The sequence below is a fragment of the Camelus ferus genome, chromosome 19 (assembly GCF_009834535.1).
Source record: "Camelus ferus isolate YT-003-E chromosome 19, BCGSAC_Cfer_1.0, whole genome shotgun sequence".
NCBI lineage: Eukaryota > Metazoa > Chordata > Mammalia > Artiodactyla > Camelidae > Camelus > Camelus ferus.
In genome coordinates, this window is record NC_045714.1 from 21,124,888 (window position 1) to 21,139,817 (window position 14,930).

Consider the following 14,930-nt stretch of genomic DNA (forward strand, 5'->3'; position numbering starts at 1 on the left):
AGGCAGGCTTTTCCTCAAGGGAACCTTATTTCCAGTAGTATCTTAAGCTGCCCGTTCTACTAACAGACAGTTTTCAGATTTTCTGTTCTTTCTGATGACTAATAAATGAATTAGAGAGTCAGTGGAAGGAATTTATTCCTTCTTTCCTGGAGCGTAAGTGCCCTGGAACTGATTTGATTGTCTCTAATTTGATCTTGGCTGGAATTCCTCTCTCTTGACTTTGAAGAGTCAGAGCATTTTGTGGTTGTTTCTGCTTTTGCCATCCTTTCCCTCTGCCTTTTATTCTGCTCTGACTTTTGAGAGACAGCTATTGCTAATCAGTCCTGGAAAAATCTGATTTGTCTTCTGTACCATCTTCCTTAGCCTTTGGAATATGTTTGTAGTTATTGATTTGCCATTTCTCCTTCTTCGCTCCCTCCCTCCCTCCCTTCCTTCCTCCCTTCCTTCAGCAGATATTAAGTGCTTTCTGCACAAGAGAAACTGCTTTTGGGTATGTGAGCTTTTTCCTGGAAGGGTACTGCTGGACTGTTGCTTGATTAAATTGGCGACACAGATTTCACTGCCCCATAATCCCGGACTTTGACACAGGGCACAGTACAGTGAAGGGGTGATAGAGGCAGGGAGGCTGAAGGGGAGGGAAATCTGATGGGCCCAGGGGTGCATCCGGGTGCTGCCACTGACTACCTACGTGGTTTTCTAGAGGATGCTTTAGTCTTCTGGCCTCTTCTTTCCTCATGTGTACAATGCGGACAGTAAAACCTTAAATGCAAGTTTATTTCAGTGGCTTAAGGAGTTAATAGCTGTGAAGTGCTTGCACAGAGCAGGTATTTTGTGTTGTAGCTCTTGAGATTTCACATGAGTCGTGTGACGGTGGAGCAGAGTCTGACATGATCAGTGACGAGGACTTGACCCGCCTGTCACCAGCTGTGAGGTTCTGCTGTGTAGGTGATGAAGCGTGGTGGCTGCTTGGAGAAGGGACAGTCAGTGTGAGCTCAAGTCTGCAGGTGGCTGTGTCGGCAGAAGTTGAGCTCTAAGGCCTGCCCAGGCCCAGAGTGGTGAGGAGCAGGCGTTTTCCTGTGACCTTGGCATCTCTGCAGCCACCAAGTTTTCATTGGGCTTTTTCCTTTGGTGGTGATGAACGAGGGTGTGATCCCTGCTCTCCAGGAGCTCGTGATCTCCTGGGAACAGCAGGCGCAGGAAGAGTGTCCCAAGTTCTCTGAGTAGTGTTGGGTATTCACCGCGGGGCAGTGTTGGGGTGCAGGGGTGCTGAGCGGAGCTCCTTCTCAGGGCTGGGGCCACATCCCGGGGGGTCTGTGACTGAGCGCGGGGCTCCATAGAATGAGCTGGCCTAGCAGACACGGTGGGCAGTGGCATTTTAAGTAGAAAGTGTATAGAAGCCCTAAACTGTAGAGTGGAATTCGGGAGCTGCAGAGTACAGTGACATGGCTGAATCTTCAGATAGATGGCTGGAGAGGGCGGGGTGGAGAGGTGGGGGCGGGGCGGAGAGGTGGGAGGGGAGGGCGGATTATGCGGGTTGTGCTGTCTGGACTTTACTGTTTTTTTCTTCCTACCCTTTGTTCTAAAAGGAATTAACTTAAAGCTAATTCTGGAGGTAGTGGGGACCATTTCACCAATGGGCGTTAACAGGATGAGATTTGTGTGTTAGAAGGCGGCGAGTGAGACTGACAGCTACCAGACAGGTTTGGGGGCCATTGGAGTGACTGAACATGGAGGGGCTGGAACTTTCCCACTCGTCTGCCCTGCCACCAGCTGTCTGGCCGCCATCCGGCAGGTCAGCGTCTGTGCACCCGCCTGTCCACCCTTGTGACCCCTCACCCCGTCTGCCCACTCACTTGTCCCCTCACCACCCATCCACTTACCTACCCAGCCAACTGGCTGGGGAATCTGTTTCTTTCCCTTCTCAACCAAAAAACAGTGAACGGACCCTTGTGCACCTCTTTTTTTCCACCTTTTGCCCGTAACAGACTACAGACTAGACATCAGTATGTTGATAGAAAGAGGTTTCATCTTCCCATCTTTGGCTGATTGATTGATCATTCACAAAGTATTTAAACTCTGCCAGGTGTATGCCAGGCCTTGTGCTAGACCAGCAGTTCTCAAGGTTTTGGGGATACCTTAAAATTACTGAGGACCCCAAAGAGTTTTTATGGGTTATAGCAGTGTCTTCACCACATGAGAAACTGAAACAGACATGTTAAGAACATGGGAATGCGAAGCAGACAATCCCTTAGCCACGAGGACGGTCTGTCATGGCACATCTTGCAGTGTCTGGAAAACTGCACTGTACTCGTGAGTGAGCGAGAGTGAAAAGGCAAGTGATGTCCTGGTATCAGGATGAAAATAGTTTTGACCTCGCAGAGCCCTTCTCCCTGCAAGCCTTTAACAGCCACTGGGCTGCCTGCTGGGGATTCGGCCGGGCACCAGGAGGGCGTAGTCCTTGCCTCAGTGGGACCAGGTCCTGCGGTACTGTGCAGCCCGCGGTGGGAGTCGGGGTCTCCCTGAGACTTGGGGCATCAGGGGAGGCCCTTAGAGGGATGGACGGCTTGGCTAGACCTGAAGTGGGCCTTGGCCCGGAAGGTGGGTGCAGCGGGTGGAAGCCCAGAGGCCTCAGGTGAGGGGCTGGGAGCAGTTCATGGCAGCTGTGTGTTAATATTGCATTTGCTGGTACGATAACAGAGCTTCGCTTCCTCTGTGTGGCTTCAGCGTGATGTGATCTTACCCACCTGTTTGACTTCAGAGGCACACACTTCTGTTCTCATGTCCTTTCCCCGTGTGACTGGCGGGCAGCCAAGGGCCCTGTTTCTTAACACTCCCATCCATCGGAGAATTTCCTATTTCAGATGCTAAACCGGGTTTGTCAAGCTTTGAAAATGTAAACGGCAGGGCCATGAAACCTGAGGGGCTCAGAGGCAGCATTGGTGTGCGGCAGCTTGGAGGCCGAAATAAAAAGCTTGACTCATCATAAAAGACCAGAGAGGCGAGACTTGGAAGGGGAGGACTTGGTGAGACAGAAGTAGAGCCGCTCCTTTGATGCCATCCTGTTATCGCAGGAGCAGGCCTCTGGGCCTCCGGCAGGGAGCGCCTCATAGGACATGCCGGCTCCTGCCCCCTCCTCCCCTCGCCTTTGAGATGCGGTCCACGTGAGGGGTGCAGGTCTTAGCCAGGCGCAACCGGAGACCTCTTTGGCCCTCCCAGGGCCGCCGTAGGAGGGGCCTGCTTTACTGCGCACGGACGGTCTGCTCAGCCAGGCCAAGGAAGTGAGGCCAGACCTGTTTTGCGATCTGTCTGTTTTATTGCAGAAAGTGTGGTGACATCAGAGGACTTTCTTACCTCTGGCCCTTCTGGCTTGATGACGAGGTGATTTCTTTTATTTCTGCCTGACAGTTGGGGTAATGTATTCAACTTCAAGGAAACTGGGATGAATTCTTGACTTAAGAACCTGCTAGTATTACACCTGCATTATAGCTCTGGGGAACGGCAGCTTCATTCTTCAAAAGCTGCGCACCTTGAGGACATCCAGAGGTGAGGGTGCTGTCAAGCAGTCAGGAAGAGTGAGAATTGGGGTGAAGCCCACACTGGAAGGACAGAAGGAAATGAGACAAAGCCCCACTCTGGTAGTTTCTTTAATAAATCCTAAATACCTGAACAAATCAAGCCTTGTTTGCTCCTGGCTGGGTGAAATCATGTTTTATTTTGTTAAAAATCAGCTTGATTAGTTTCATCGCTTCTGCCAGCTTCCTCATGGCTCTGTCTCCTGTAGGGGCACCGTGGGGGGAAGAAGATTATGAAATCCAGCAGGAAGTACATGAAGTTTGAGAAGCCAGTCAGATACTCTAAATTGTCTGCCAGTTAGTCATTTAAAAAAAGGGTTCTGCTGATAGAGGCATGATCCCTTCTGTGAAGTCTCTGGGTTTCCCGTGTGGGTGTGAGCGCCGGCGTCTGGGGCCCCAGGCAAGGAGCAGCTGGCGGGACCTGCTGTCCTGTGCATGTGAATGCAGGAGTGCCGTGACCTCCCGTGCTTCTAGAGAAGTCCGAAACCCAGACTTGTACGTAAAATGCTCAGGTTTGTAAAATACAACTAATTAAGGGTGTTTTAGAATGCAGAGTATACCAGTCCTCGCCCTGGGGTGCCGTTGTAAAACTTCTGGTTTGGAATGGAGGTTTAAAAAAATCCTTCTCTTTTCCTTGTTTTATGTAAAACTCACTGTTGACTCTGGATTCTTCCCCTTCCCACTTTCCTGCGGTGTCAGTGATGTCCATGTTTGGGGAGGTGTCACCTTTGAGCATCCTGCACTTGTCCCGCTGTTGTGCCACAGCATCCTTGAGATTAGACGTGCTGGTCCTTTCCTGGATGCCACGGAGATCAGGAAAGGGGGACGAGGGGTGAGGGCTCCTGGGAGATGTGGCCCTAAGAGGAATTTCTGTGAGCTGTGCTGGTGACGCTAAGTCAGGATTTTGACTGTGCCTGCATGGCTTGGTTGCACACCGTCCGCCCTCTAAGCCTGGTGCCCTCTTGGAGGAAGCTTTTGTGATGGGCAGACAGGCCCAGTGGTCTACGAAGGGTTGGTCTGTTAGAGATCCAGAACCTCAGCCTGGCTCTTCAGACCCCCGACCTCGGCCGCAGTGCTGAGCCCGCTGCCTACCTGCGCCTCAGGGTGTGCTCCCCTCTGCCGAGGGGTTTGGTGGCCTGCTTGGTCTGTTTCCCACTCTCTCATCTGGTTTCTCACAGGTCCGAGTTGTGGTTTGTTCTCCTTTTCGGGCTTTGGTGGTGACATCTGATGGTGGGTGAGCCCCAGCTTGTCCCTTGGAGATGCTCAGCGAGGGAAGTGGGGAAACCAGGGGGTTAAGATGCTGGCCTTGCGTCTCAGCTGAGGCTACCCACCCCGAGAGCTGAATTTCAGGGATATGGGGTGCACCCGGGCATCAGCAGCTTTAGAGCCCCAGGGAGAGTCCTGGGGCGGGGGCCGTGATCAGAGGTGATTTACTGGACATGGTCTTGGGCGTCCTGGGTAAGGCCTGCCCACTCTCCTGCAGACGTCCTGGTGATTCCTGGGTGATGGCAAAATGAAAACCTGCTGAAGTGTGTCTGCATCCTCCTGACTTGGTCGCTTACGGCTCAGGAAGCAAGGCGAGGTGTGGCCTTCTCTGTGTCTGGCTGGTGTGGCCTGGGGAGGGGTGAGGGCCCAGGTCGGCAGGGGTGGCCCCTCGTTGGCTAGGATGTCCTGGCACCGAGGACGGCGTTGTGACTCATCTGGCTTTTCAGAGGATGTCCTGGACAGGAACTTTCTGGGGACTCTCCCCTCCCAGTATAACAAATGTGGGTGCTGCTTTAGGCAACGATGGGGCCTCCTTTCTGGGCTGACTGTGTTCCCTTACCAGCTAGCCCAGGCCGGGTCAATCCTGGTCTGGCCTCCTGTGCCTGGGGTGTGGAGAGCCGCTCACCCGACCCCCAAACTGGCTTTGCTTTTACAGCCAGTTTGCTCTTGCCCACGTGGGGTCATCATGGGCCGTTCAAGGGCAAGGGATATGATTATCCTTTCCTGTATCCCCCAGAGAGCCTTGTAAGTGGAGACGCATGTGTTTGTCCATTGACCTACTCCTGCCTCTGGCCACTGTCGCTCCCATTAATTAATTTATTTTATTAGGTTTATTTATTTTTAAGTGGAGGTACTGGAGATTGAACTCAGGACCTTGTGCATGCTAAGTACACACACTTCCACTGAGCTGTACCCTCCCCTCCATTAACTTAATATGTGAGTGTGCATTGCCCGTTGCCTGGGGGGGGGCAGGGGGTGCTTCTGGGCGCCGTGCGGGAAGGACAACATGTGCCACCTGTCTGCAGAGGGGACAGTCAGTGCATGGTCAGAGTAACCAGATGTAATCACAGGTATTTAAAAATTGGTCAGAGAATTCTGGTGTTTCTGATACTCTTATTTTTGATAAATTGTGGCCTCTGGATTGTGTTGATGAAGATAAGCATTTAATACAGTTTATGAAGATCAGCTATATGGTGGTTCCTCGATTTTGATGAGATCTCGCTCGAAAATTTGGCAAAATGTGTCTTCTGAATTTCCTCCATTTCCACCTGTTTCAGGAAAGGATTGGAAAGGCTTTGTTAAAATGAGTTGTCCCACCAGCATGTAAGTCCCCAGAGGGCAGGGGAGGCACCGTAAACGCTTGCTGAATGCATGGCTGGATCTTGGGTTTGTGGGGGAGACGGAAGAGCTCATGGTTGTCCGCCGAGTGCCTGGCCTCCTGTCGCTTGCTTTCCTCTGTCACGTCTTTCAGCAAAAAATTCTGCACGAGAGCAGCCCCGTGCCCACGCCACTGCTGCACAGTCGCCCTTTCGGGTTCTATTCAGCCATTTTACAGGTGAGGAAACAAAGGCTTGCAAAGTTAAATAAAGTGTCAGAGTCAGAGAGCTCCTGAGAGTCAGGATTGAACGAACTCCCCGCAGCCCAGGGCTCCCTGCACAACGGCTAAACTGCTCTGCTGGGTGACAGCAGACACCGTGCTCGGTGGAGATGCTCCCCGAGACCAGGGCTGCACCTTGTTCCGCTCTGACTCGAAGCGAAGTCTTCTGAAGAGAAGTCCCACAGTTTGGTACTTCGTAGCAAATATTTAGCTGGCGTTATAAAAGGACTCAGTCTTCTTTATACAGACCAGCTATTGTATTATTTGTTTTCTCTAACGCTGCCACTGAGAACATTTTTCTGAAATGGAGGTAAGTCTGGAAGGAGTGTTGTAGTGATGGTGTGGGCAGAGAGCAGACTCGCTTTTTTTGAATTTCGTGGATATTTTTGTGCATTAAGTCGTTGATTTAGTGTCTGAACCCAGGAAAACAAAAGAAGTATTAACAGATGTCCTTATGTCCTCAGGGTTTCTCTTCCATCCCTTCCTTTATGCGTCCGCTTTTTGGTTGTGAATGTGTTGTTTGTGTGTCTGAGGAAGCACATCGAGGAAGTTCGGGCGCGTGCACGTCCTTGGTCTTCCTCTTTCTCATGACTCAAAAGAGACAGAAGGTCCCCATGCCTTGGTCCTGGAGTCAGAGTCACAGCTGTGGGCCTGCGGGAAGAGTGAGCTTCGTGTCTGCCTTTGGAGTTAACATCTGCCAAGTGAGCTGGTATTTATGTGGGAAAACACACCTACATTTAAACTTTGAAAATATGTAATAAACTCAGAAGCATTTACTTCAAGTTAGTGCTTGAGGTTAAGAAAAGCATCTTGTTTTCAGTTCAGCTGTTAAGATTCTTTCATCTGCTGACTCATTCATTTGTCCATTCATTCATCCATCCAAGGGCTTGCTGTGTGTGTAAGGACCGTGGAGGTACTGTGGGATGTATAAAAAGTATTATCTCTGCCTTCAGGAAGCGTCTAGCCTGGTGGGGAAGACAAATACAGTTGCCCTGCAGTAAATGGGTAGAAAGTGAAAACTGCGGTCATGTGTTATGGGAAATCACACTGCAGATAATTGGCTAAGGGGTGTTCTGGGAAGGCTTCCTGGAGGAGGAGACAACTTTAAGGGTGTTGAAAGGTAAATGGGGCGGAGGAGAAAGTACCTTCCAGGCAGAGGGGCCAGCATGGCGGTCTTCATGAGTCCTGGAGGAAGGACTAGTGTGGAATGTGGCAGGGGAGCCTGGGTGACCAGGCGGGTGTGGGAGATGAGGCTGAGTGGGCTTCTTGCGCCGCCTATCCAGCCCCTGACGCAGCTGCTGCCTTGTACCCTGTTTAGACTAATCTTCGTGTGGGCTCCTTAAATGTGCTGACCTCCCCACCGGGATCCCATGAGGGCCTGAGCTCACAGAACTTCCACATTCAGGAGATGGAGCTGAAATCAAGTCAGGGGTGCTGGCTTGCCCTCAGCAGTTCTCTGTGGTTTTGAAGTATTGACTGCTGGCTTAATTTGGAATTACCCCGACCTTTCCCAACGCTGACTCTGTGGGATCAACTGTGAGCAACTCACTTCACCTCCACGGCCTCAGTTTCTCTCTGGGTGAGACCGTGATGGGCGGGGTCTCCTCTTCTGAGTCCCCTCTCTTTGTCACCTCCGTTTCCCAGAGCCTCGTCTTGGCCCTCAAGGTGTTCTCCCTGCAGAGTGTCCAAGATTCCCTGTGAAAGTGTCATTCTTGTCTTCAGTCTTTGAGCAAAATTTAGTCCTTCTGATTTGGGGCTTGAGTTTTTTAATGTATGAAATTCTTGAGCTTTCTCCCAGCTTTTCTCAACTGGGACCAGAATTAAGCCTCACGCCCGGAGGAAGGCAGCCCTTGTACGTACTGAATGAACTTGCCCCTGTGCTTCTGTGGTGGTACCAGTTACGCACCACCTCGAGTGGAACTGGGGAGGTAGTTACTCAGTGTACGGACATGTTATTTTTCCTTCCCTTTGCCCCCTTTTTCTTTTTTCCTGCAAAGGTGGTGCTCTTTTACCACCAGCTTTCTCCCCGCCTGGCGGTATTTCTCTGTGCCTCGGCGTTTAGAGTTCAGAAGAGAAGCCCCAGCTGGACCAGCAGTGATGGCGCAGCAGGCATAGCCCTGGTCTGGATTTTTGTCCTGGAATTGGGCATTCAGAGGACGGGAGGAGGCCACCCAGTGAAGTGCCGCCTTAGAAGGAGCTGAAGGGTGGTTCTTTCTCCACTTAGCAGTGTTCGTTGGACTTCTTCCCATGGTCGTACCCGAGGAGGTCATGCATTCTTTTTGTTTTTATCTTATTTATTTTAAGTTTAATTGTATTTTCTAATGAAGTATAGTTAATGTACAGTATTACATAAGTTACAGGTGTACAATATAGTGATTCAGTTTTTAAAGGTTATGCACATGCATTCATTTTAAAAATAGAGCTTAACATTGTTACTATTGAGTGTCCTGTCACCAGAATGAAGGCAGCTAAATACTGGTTCATTATATGTGACTTGTAAGGTGGATCTGGGGAGGCCGGCTCACTTCAGAACTCAGGGTGAATGAGCCTCTCTTTAGCGCCTTCCTGGCTGATGGCCGAGTCTGGAGCTCTCACCGCCACCCAGTCCAGCTGTTTTGTTCTGGAATGACCAAGTAACCATCAGCTGCAAGAGTGGAATCAATTTTCAAAATATTTGAATTAGCATAGAGTTGTTTTTGCCTAGTAAACTTTCTCCTGCTGTCACATCTGAGAGCTGACATAATTCATCTCTTTCTCTGGTTGGCTATTTTATGTCTTTTCCCTTTTCCTTTCTCCTCCTTCCTCCTCCCTCAGTATTGATCTATAACTCTCAGCTTCCTTACTCCAGCTGGTTCATTTGTAGCATCTTATGGTCTAGTTTCCAGACCTTTCAGATAAATTACTTATTTATATGAGTGGACCATAATTGACTTTTCGCTTGAGAAACCCAATTCACCAACGTGGCCAGGGAGAGACATCATTTATTTTGCTCTATTATCAAATCGATGTTCAAATAATATTTTAGGATTATTTATTTTCCTCAATATGAGAAAAATGTCAAGATTTATTTCCCAAGTTTCTTAAACGTGAGAGGAAATTACCCCGAGGCCGTGGGAGCTCCCCGTGCCCGGTGTTCCGCAGTTTTCTGCTGAAGGATCAGAGGACAAGGCACTGGTACTGACTTGGGTGTCGCCTTTGTGCTTGGGGGACCCAGGATGTGGGTGAGGAGGCAGTTGGGGTTCTGGCTTCTCTGGGATCATTCTAGACCAACTGGAAAGATGGCACCAGCAGGGGCTGAGGGCACGTGGGTGGGATGAGCTGGGCAGGTGTTTCTGAAGGTTCATGGAACAAGCCTCGCTCAGGCGTCTGGGTGGGAGAGCCAGCACCCAGGATTGGGTGCGGTAGGGAGAGTGGCCTTAAGTGGGGGACGCACCTGGTGAAGAGTAGGCCATGGGGGGAGCATTCATTTAATGCTGCAGTCAGTCCGACACACTCAGCCACCTCACAGGTGAGGCCCTGCACCAGGGCCCGGGGATGTCGACCCAGAAGGCAGAGTCCTTACTCCTGAGAGCTTCCGAGCCTTGGGGGTGAGACTAGTGGTGGGTCACCTAACTGTGCGGTGGGCAGAGGCTTAGCGGCGGCATGAAGTCGAGGCTGTGTACAGGGCCAGCGGGGCGTTGGCCTGGGGAAGGGTAGGAGGGGCGGGTGTAGGGCGCTGCCACGCGGCAGGGCCAGGTCAGACGGCCTTTGTGTCCCGCTGGGTGTGGGGCTTTGCCTGCGTGGCCTGGGAGGAGCCACGTGGCGCCCGGGGCGTTTGGAAGGAAGCCCTCTGACAGCAGAGTGCAGTGTGGGTGGGAGGGGACAAAGCTGGAGGCAAAGAGACCAGGGGGAGGTGGCGGTGGCCTGACCTGGGACAGTGCCTGCGCAGAGGGGACAGGTGGCCCAGGTCGGTAACCTGATGCTAGATCAGACGGGACTGGGTAACTGACCGTTGGATGGGAGGAGGAGGGGGTGTGATGTGGACGCGAATTCCCCTGTGGTAGTTAGAGGCCCTGGGCATGGGGAGGAGGCCACCAGCAGAAGCTGGTCTCTAGTGGATGAGGGCGCTGAGCCAGGTGGGCCTACCCTCATCCTTTCTTCCATCTCTGAAGTACTTGGACAGTTGAGAGCCCTCCTGGAGTCTCTTGGGGATGAATGCACCAGAGGGTTCATGTCAGCGTTCAGTAACCCCTGCCGTCATAACCGCTCTGCGGGGGTTGCGCAGACTTGGCCAGAAGGATTTTCAGGAGCCAGGGTGAGATCTGCAGTCTGTGGCTGACACTCTAGCTGGCGTCTTTGCATTTATAATACTAGACTTAGAGGTTATCCTCACAGTAAAGGTACATCTTTTTCTTAGGGTTTGAGTTTTTATGCTTAAGAGGGAAATGATCTAGGAACTTGTTATTTGTGACATTTTCTTTCTGGAACAGACGGCTGCCATATTAATCACGATGATCTGGGATTAGTTTTTAAAATGACCTCAAGCTTTTGGCAGCAGCTTTCCATTGACATTGGGAAGCCGCCTGGGTATAGAAAGGGCTTGAAGCTTGGCAAGGAGCTATAAGCGAGGGAGCCTGGATGTCACAACACTCAGATGACTCCTTGGATCTGATGATGTTAGACATTTATTGCTCTCGGGCAGAAGCCACTGTGCAACTTAAGAGCAAAGAGCAGAGTGTCCGCTGGCTTAGGTGATAGCCAGGCCTGTCATGTGATTTTACAAGTAAGACTTAAAGGTCAAAGAACACAGTTAGTGAGTTTTCCAGGTTGCAGGGAGATGACTTGGTGGAGTCTGTTTCATGAGAGTAACTGTAAGACCAGCTGTGACCGTGTCGTGTTCGGAGGATGTCAGAGCCGAGATTCTCAACCTTCAGGGCCCCTGTTCAAGCAGGTTCCATTCAGTGGGTCCACAATGGGGCCCGAGACCCCTCATTTCTAACACAGCCCCAGACCTACTGGTTCCTGGACTGTACTTTGAACCACAAGGGTCTGATCTGGGGTTCCTGCCTTTTGGGGCACAGAGCTCGTTGAGAAGCCAAGGAAAGCTCTGGGCCCTCGGAACAGTGAGCCTGCCACACCCCCACCCCCCGCCCACTGCACCCCAGCATCTGCCATTTCAAGGTTGTGAACCCCTGGGAACCCCCCGAGCATCTTGGTTTTTGATTTCAGAAGTGGGCGCTCACATTACATACCAGTCTTTTTGTCAGTATCTTTCCTGGTATTTTGATAGAGTGGACGTTAATTTAAACTAGCAAATTTAAACTTTGATATCATATCAAAGTGCTGTCATGGTTACCTGCAGGTTGGAACAAGTGATCGTGTGAAGGACCCTTTAAACTCAGCTGCTCCGAAGCTCTGAGGCTCCCAGCCTTGGAGTTACTTAACCTCCGGCTTCCCAGCAGAGGGGTGGGCACCCTGTGACCTGCCTTCCTTCATGTTTTATAAGCAAGAATTGCAGGTGGTGTGAGCACCTGTCGTGGTCACATCTAATCCTCCGAGATCCCTGGATGGTTTTGTGCTCCCAGCAGGTCCCTGTTGACAATACTAGTGGTTTTAAAGTGTAAGATCTTGACCCCGTAGGTTAGTGAGTGGTTGAGAAATGACCCACGTGGAGACGGGAGGGTCCGAGATGTGGCTGTCTGGGGTGTTAACAGTGCGGATCTCTGTGGCTCTCTTGCTGGGCAGAACGTCCCTTTGGTAGTTGAATGCTGTAGGAGAGGGGTCACCGTGTGAAGTATGTGTTTTCCACATGAACATGGGATGTCCCTGGGGCAGGACTCACTTTGGGGTCCGCAGTGTTGCTGCCCAGGACCTGGGGGGTTGAAGTGGGAGCTCCTTGCATGTAGGAGGGATTTTATTCATTTGTCTTTAAGCCGTTGCTCTGTTTGCCCAGCCGTATGCTTCTTCCTCCTGGGTTGGAAACGTTCAACACAGCCCTGGGGGCCACTGGAGTTCTTGAATGGTGTTTGCTACAATGTGCTCTTGGGGCTTAATTGTTCTGGCTGGTATTTATTTTGTTTCTGTTCATCCTGAGGTGGCCAGGGTGCTCCCCTACCTGGCTCCAACCCCCCCTCCTGCCTCCTCACCCCCTCCAGGACATTTATTGATTGATTGATTGATTAATTATTATTATTATTTTTAATGGAGATACCAGGGATTGAATCCAGGACTTTGCGTATGCTGAGGATGTTTCCTGCCGCTGAGCTATTTCCCCTCCCCCAACCCGAGGATTATTTTTAAATAAATCCCAGACATCATATCATTTCATTTGTAAATATTTCAATGTCTCTTTAAAAGGTTAGGAACTTTTAAAATCATCATGCTACCATTATCACACCTAAAGTAGCAGTAATTCCTTAATGTCGTCAAACATCTAGTCAGTGTTAACATTTCCCTACATATCTTAACAATTTCTAAAGACGCTTTTTCGGTTGATATGTCTCTGAAGTCTTTCTTAATCTGTAGGTTCCGCTCCCATCTTTGTATTTCCCGCTGTGTGGTGTTGGTGCTGAGTAAGCTGGGTCACTTCCCTGCCGTCCTTCCCAGAGGCTGGGTTTTGCTGATTGCCCCCGGCACCGTTCGACGCTTTCCCCTGCCCGCTGTGTTGTTCACTGGTGCACTGCCTCGTCGTCAGATCCAGGTCAGAGTCAGGCCTTTTAGGTGGGGAAGGGGCAAGAATTCTGGGGCAGCGGTGTTGGTTTGGTCCTTTATTTCAGATGCGCAGCTTGTCTGGCTGTCGGAGAGTCAGCAGCCATTGATGGTCACTCCCTGAGACCGTTAATTAGCCTGCTGCAAAGTGATGCTCCGCCAGTCCCCTCCCTCCCCCTCCTTGTGTGAGCTACTTGCCCCAGCAGCTGTTTGGTGACCCTGGAGTGCAGGTTGTTCAGGAAATGCAGGGTAAATGCTTGATTCTTTCCCTTTATTTACTAGCTCCCAAAATAATGTGGTAATTTATTTGATTCTCCAAAGGGGGGCATTCTGTTTTTATTTTTAAATTATGAGTCCATAAGTTTATGCATATTTTATGTTTCTGTCTGTCGAAGTTGTTACTCTTTTTGCTGCTCAACTTGGGCCCATGGGAACTTCTTGAGGTCGCCTCCTGCATCCTCTTGACAAAGCCCTTGTATCCATTATCTTACTGTGTGACAAATCACCCTGGAACTTAAGGTCTGGAAGCAACATTTATTATCTCACACTTTCTGGGAGGCGGACGTCTGGGTGGAGGGTACCTGGGTCCCTCTACCCGGGGTCTCTCTCAAGGCAGCAGTCCAGGTGCCCTCCAGCATGGCTGGGGGTGGGGGGCTTCCAAGCTGACCCTGCTGGTTGCTGACGGACTCGGTCCCCTGCTCTGTGGGTCTGTCCAGATCGTCACTTTGGGGCGTGTTGGTCATTGGAAGCGAGTCCCTGGGTCCAGGCCCCTCTCCAGGGCTGAGCATCACCAGGGCACAGATACCTGGAGGCAGGGGTCATTGGGAGCCGTTTCGGAAGTTGCTGAGACAACCTAGTAACGTTTGACATGCGGCGTTCCTGCCTTCTTACGCGAGCAGCCCCTCGTTTACTATCCTTCACTATGCTTCACACGTACCGCGTGTTTTACAGATTGAAGGTTTATGGCAACCCTGCTTCGAGCAAGACCATCGACATCATTTTTCCAACAGCATCTGCTCACTTCGTGTCTCTGTGTCATGTTTTGATAATTCTCACAATATTTCAAACTTTTATTATTGTATTTGTCATGGTGATCCGTGATCAGTCATCTTTGATGTTTCTGCCGTAATTGTTTTCAGTGCCATGAACTGTGCGCAAACGAGACGGCAGACTTAATGAGTAAATGCTGTGTGTGTTCTGACTGCTCCAGAGACTGGCTGTTCCCTGCCTCTCCCTCTGCTCGGGCCTCCCTGGTCCCTGACATAGCAATAGTGGGATTAGGCCTTAATAGCCTCTAAAGGGCCTCTAGGTGATTGAGCAACAGGGGGAGTCCCATGTCTCTCACTTTAGGTCAAAAGCTAGACGTAAGTAAGCCTAGTGAGGAAGGCGTGTTGAAAGCTGAGACAGGCCAAAAATTAGGTCTCCTGTGCCAGACAGTGAGCCAGGTTGTGAATGCAGGGGAAAGTTCCTGAAGGACAGTAAAAGTGATGCCCCAGTGAACACATGGATAAGAAAACAAAACAGGCTTGTTGCCGACATGGAGAAAGTCCGAGTGGTCTGGACAGATCGCACCAGCCACAACAATCTCTTAAGCCAAAGCCTCATCCAGAGCCAGGCCATAACTTTCTTCAATTCCGTGAAGGCTGAGAGAGGTGAGGAAGCTGCAGAAGAAGAGTTTCAAGCTGGCAAAGATTCGTTCATGAAGTTTAAGGAACGAAGCCGTCTCCTTGACATCAGCGCACCAAGTGAAGCAGAAGTGCTGATGCAGAAGCTGCAGCACGTTCTCCAGAAGATCTGCTTAAGATGAT

General features: G+C 50.8%; 1 protein-coding gene across 10 annotated transcripts in view; it reads left to right on the plus strand.

Annotated features, from left to right (window-relative positions):
- KIF16B (kinesin family member 16B) overlaps positions 1-14,930 on the plus strand; it is a 243,920-nt gene that overhangs the window by 13,207 nt on the left and 215,783 nt on the right. Inside the window, exon 2 of one of the 10 annotated variants that reach the window (XM_032461795.1) lies at positions 12,940-13,114. The exons of the other annotated variants lie outside the window; for them this stretch is intronic. The gene's annotated coding sequence lies outside the window, so the exon portion shown is untranslated. The remainder of the gene's footprint in view (positions 1-12,939; positions 13,115-14,930) is intronic. 10 annotated transcript variants of the gene reach the window in all.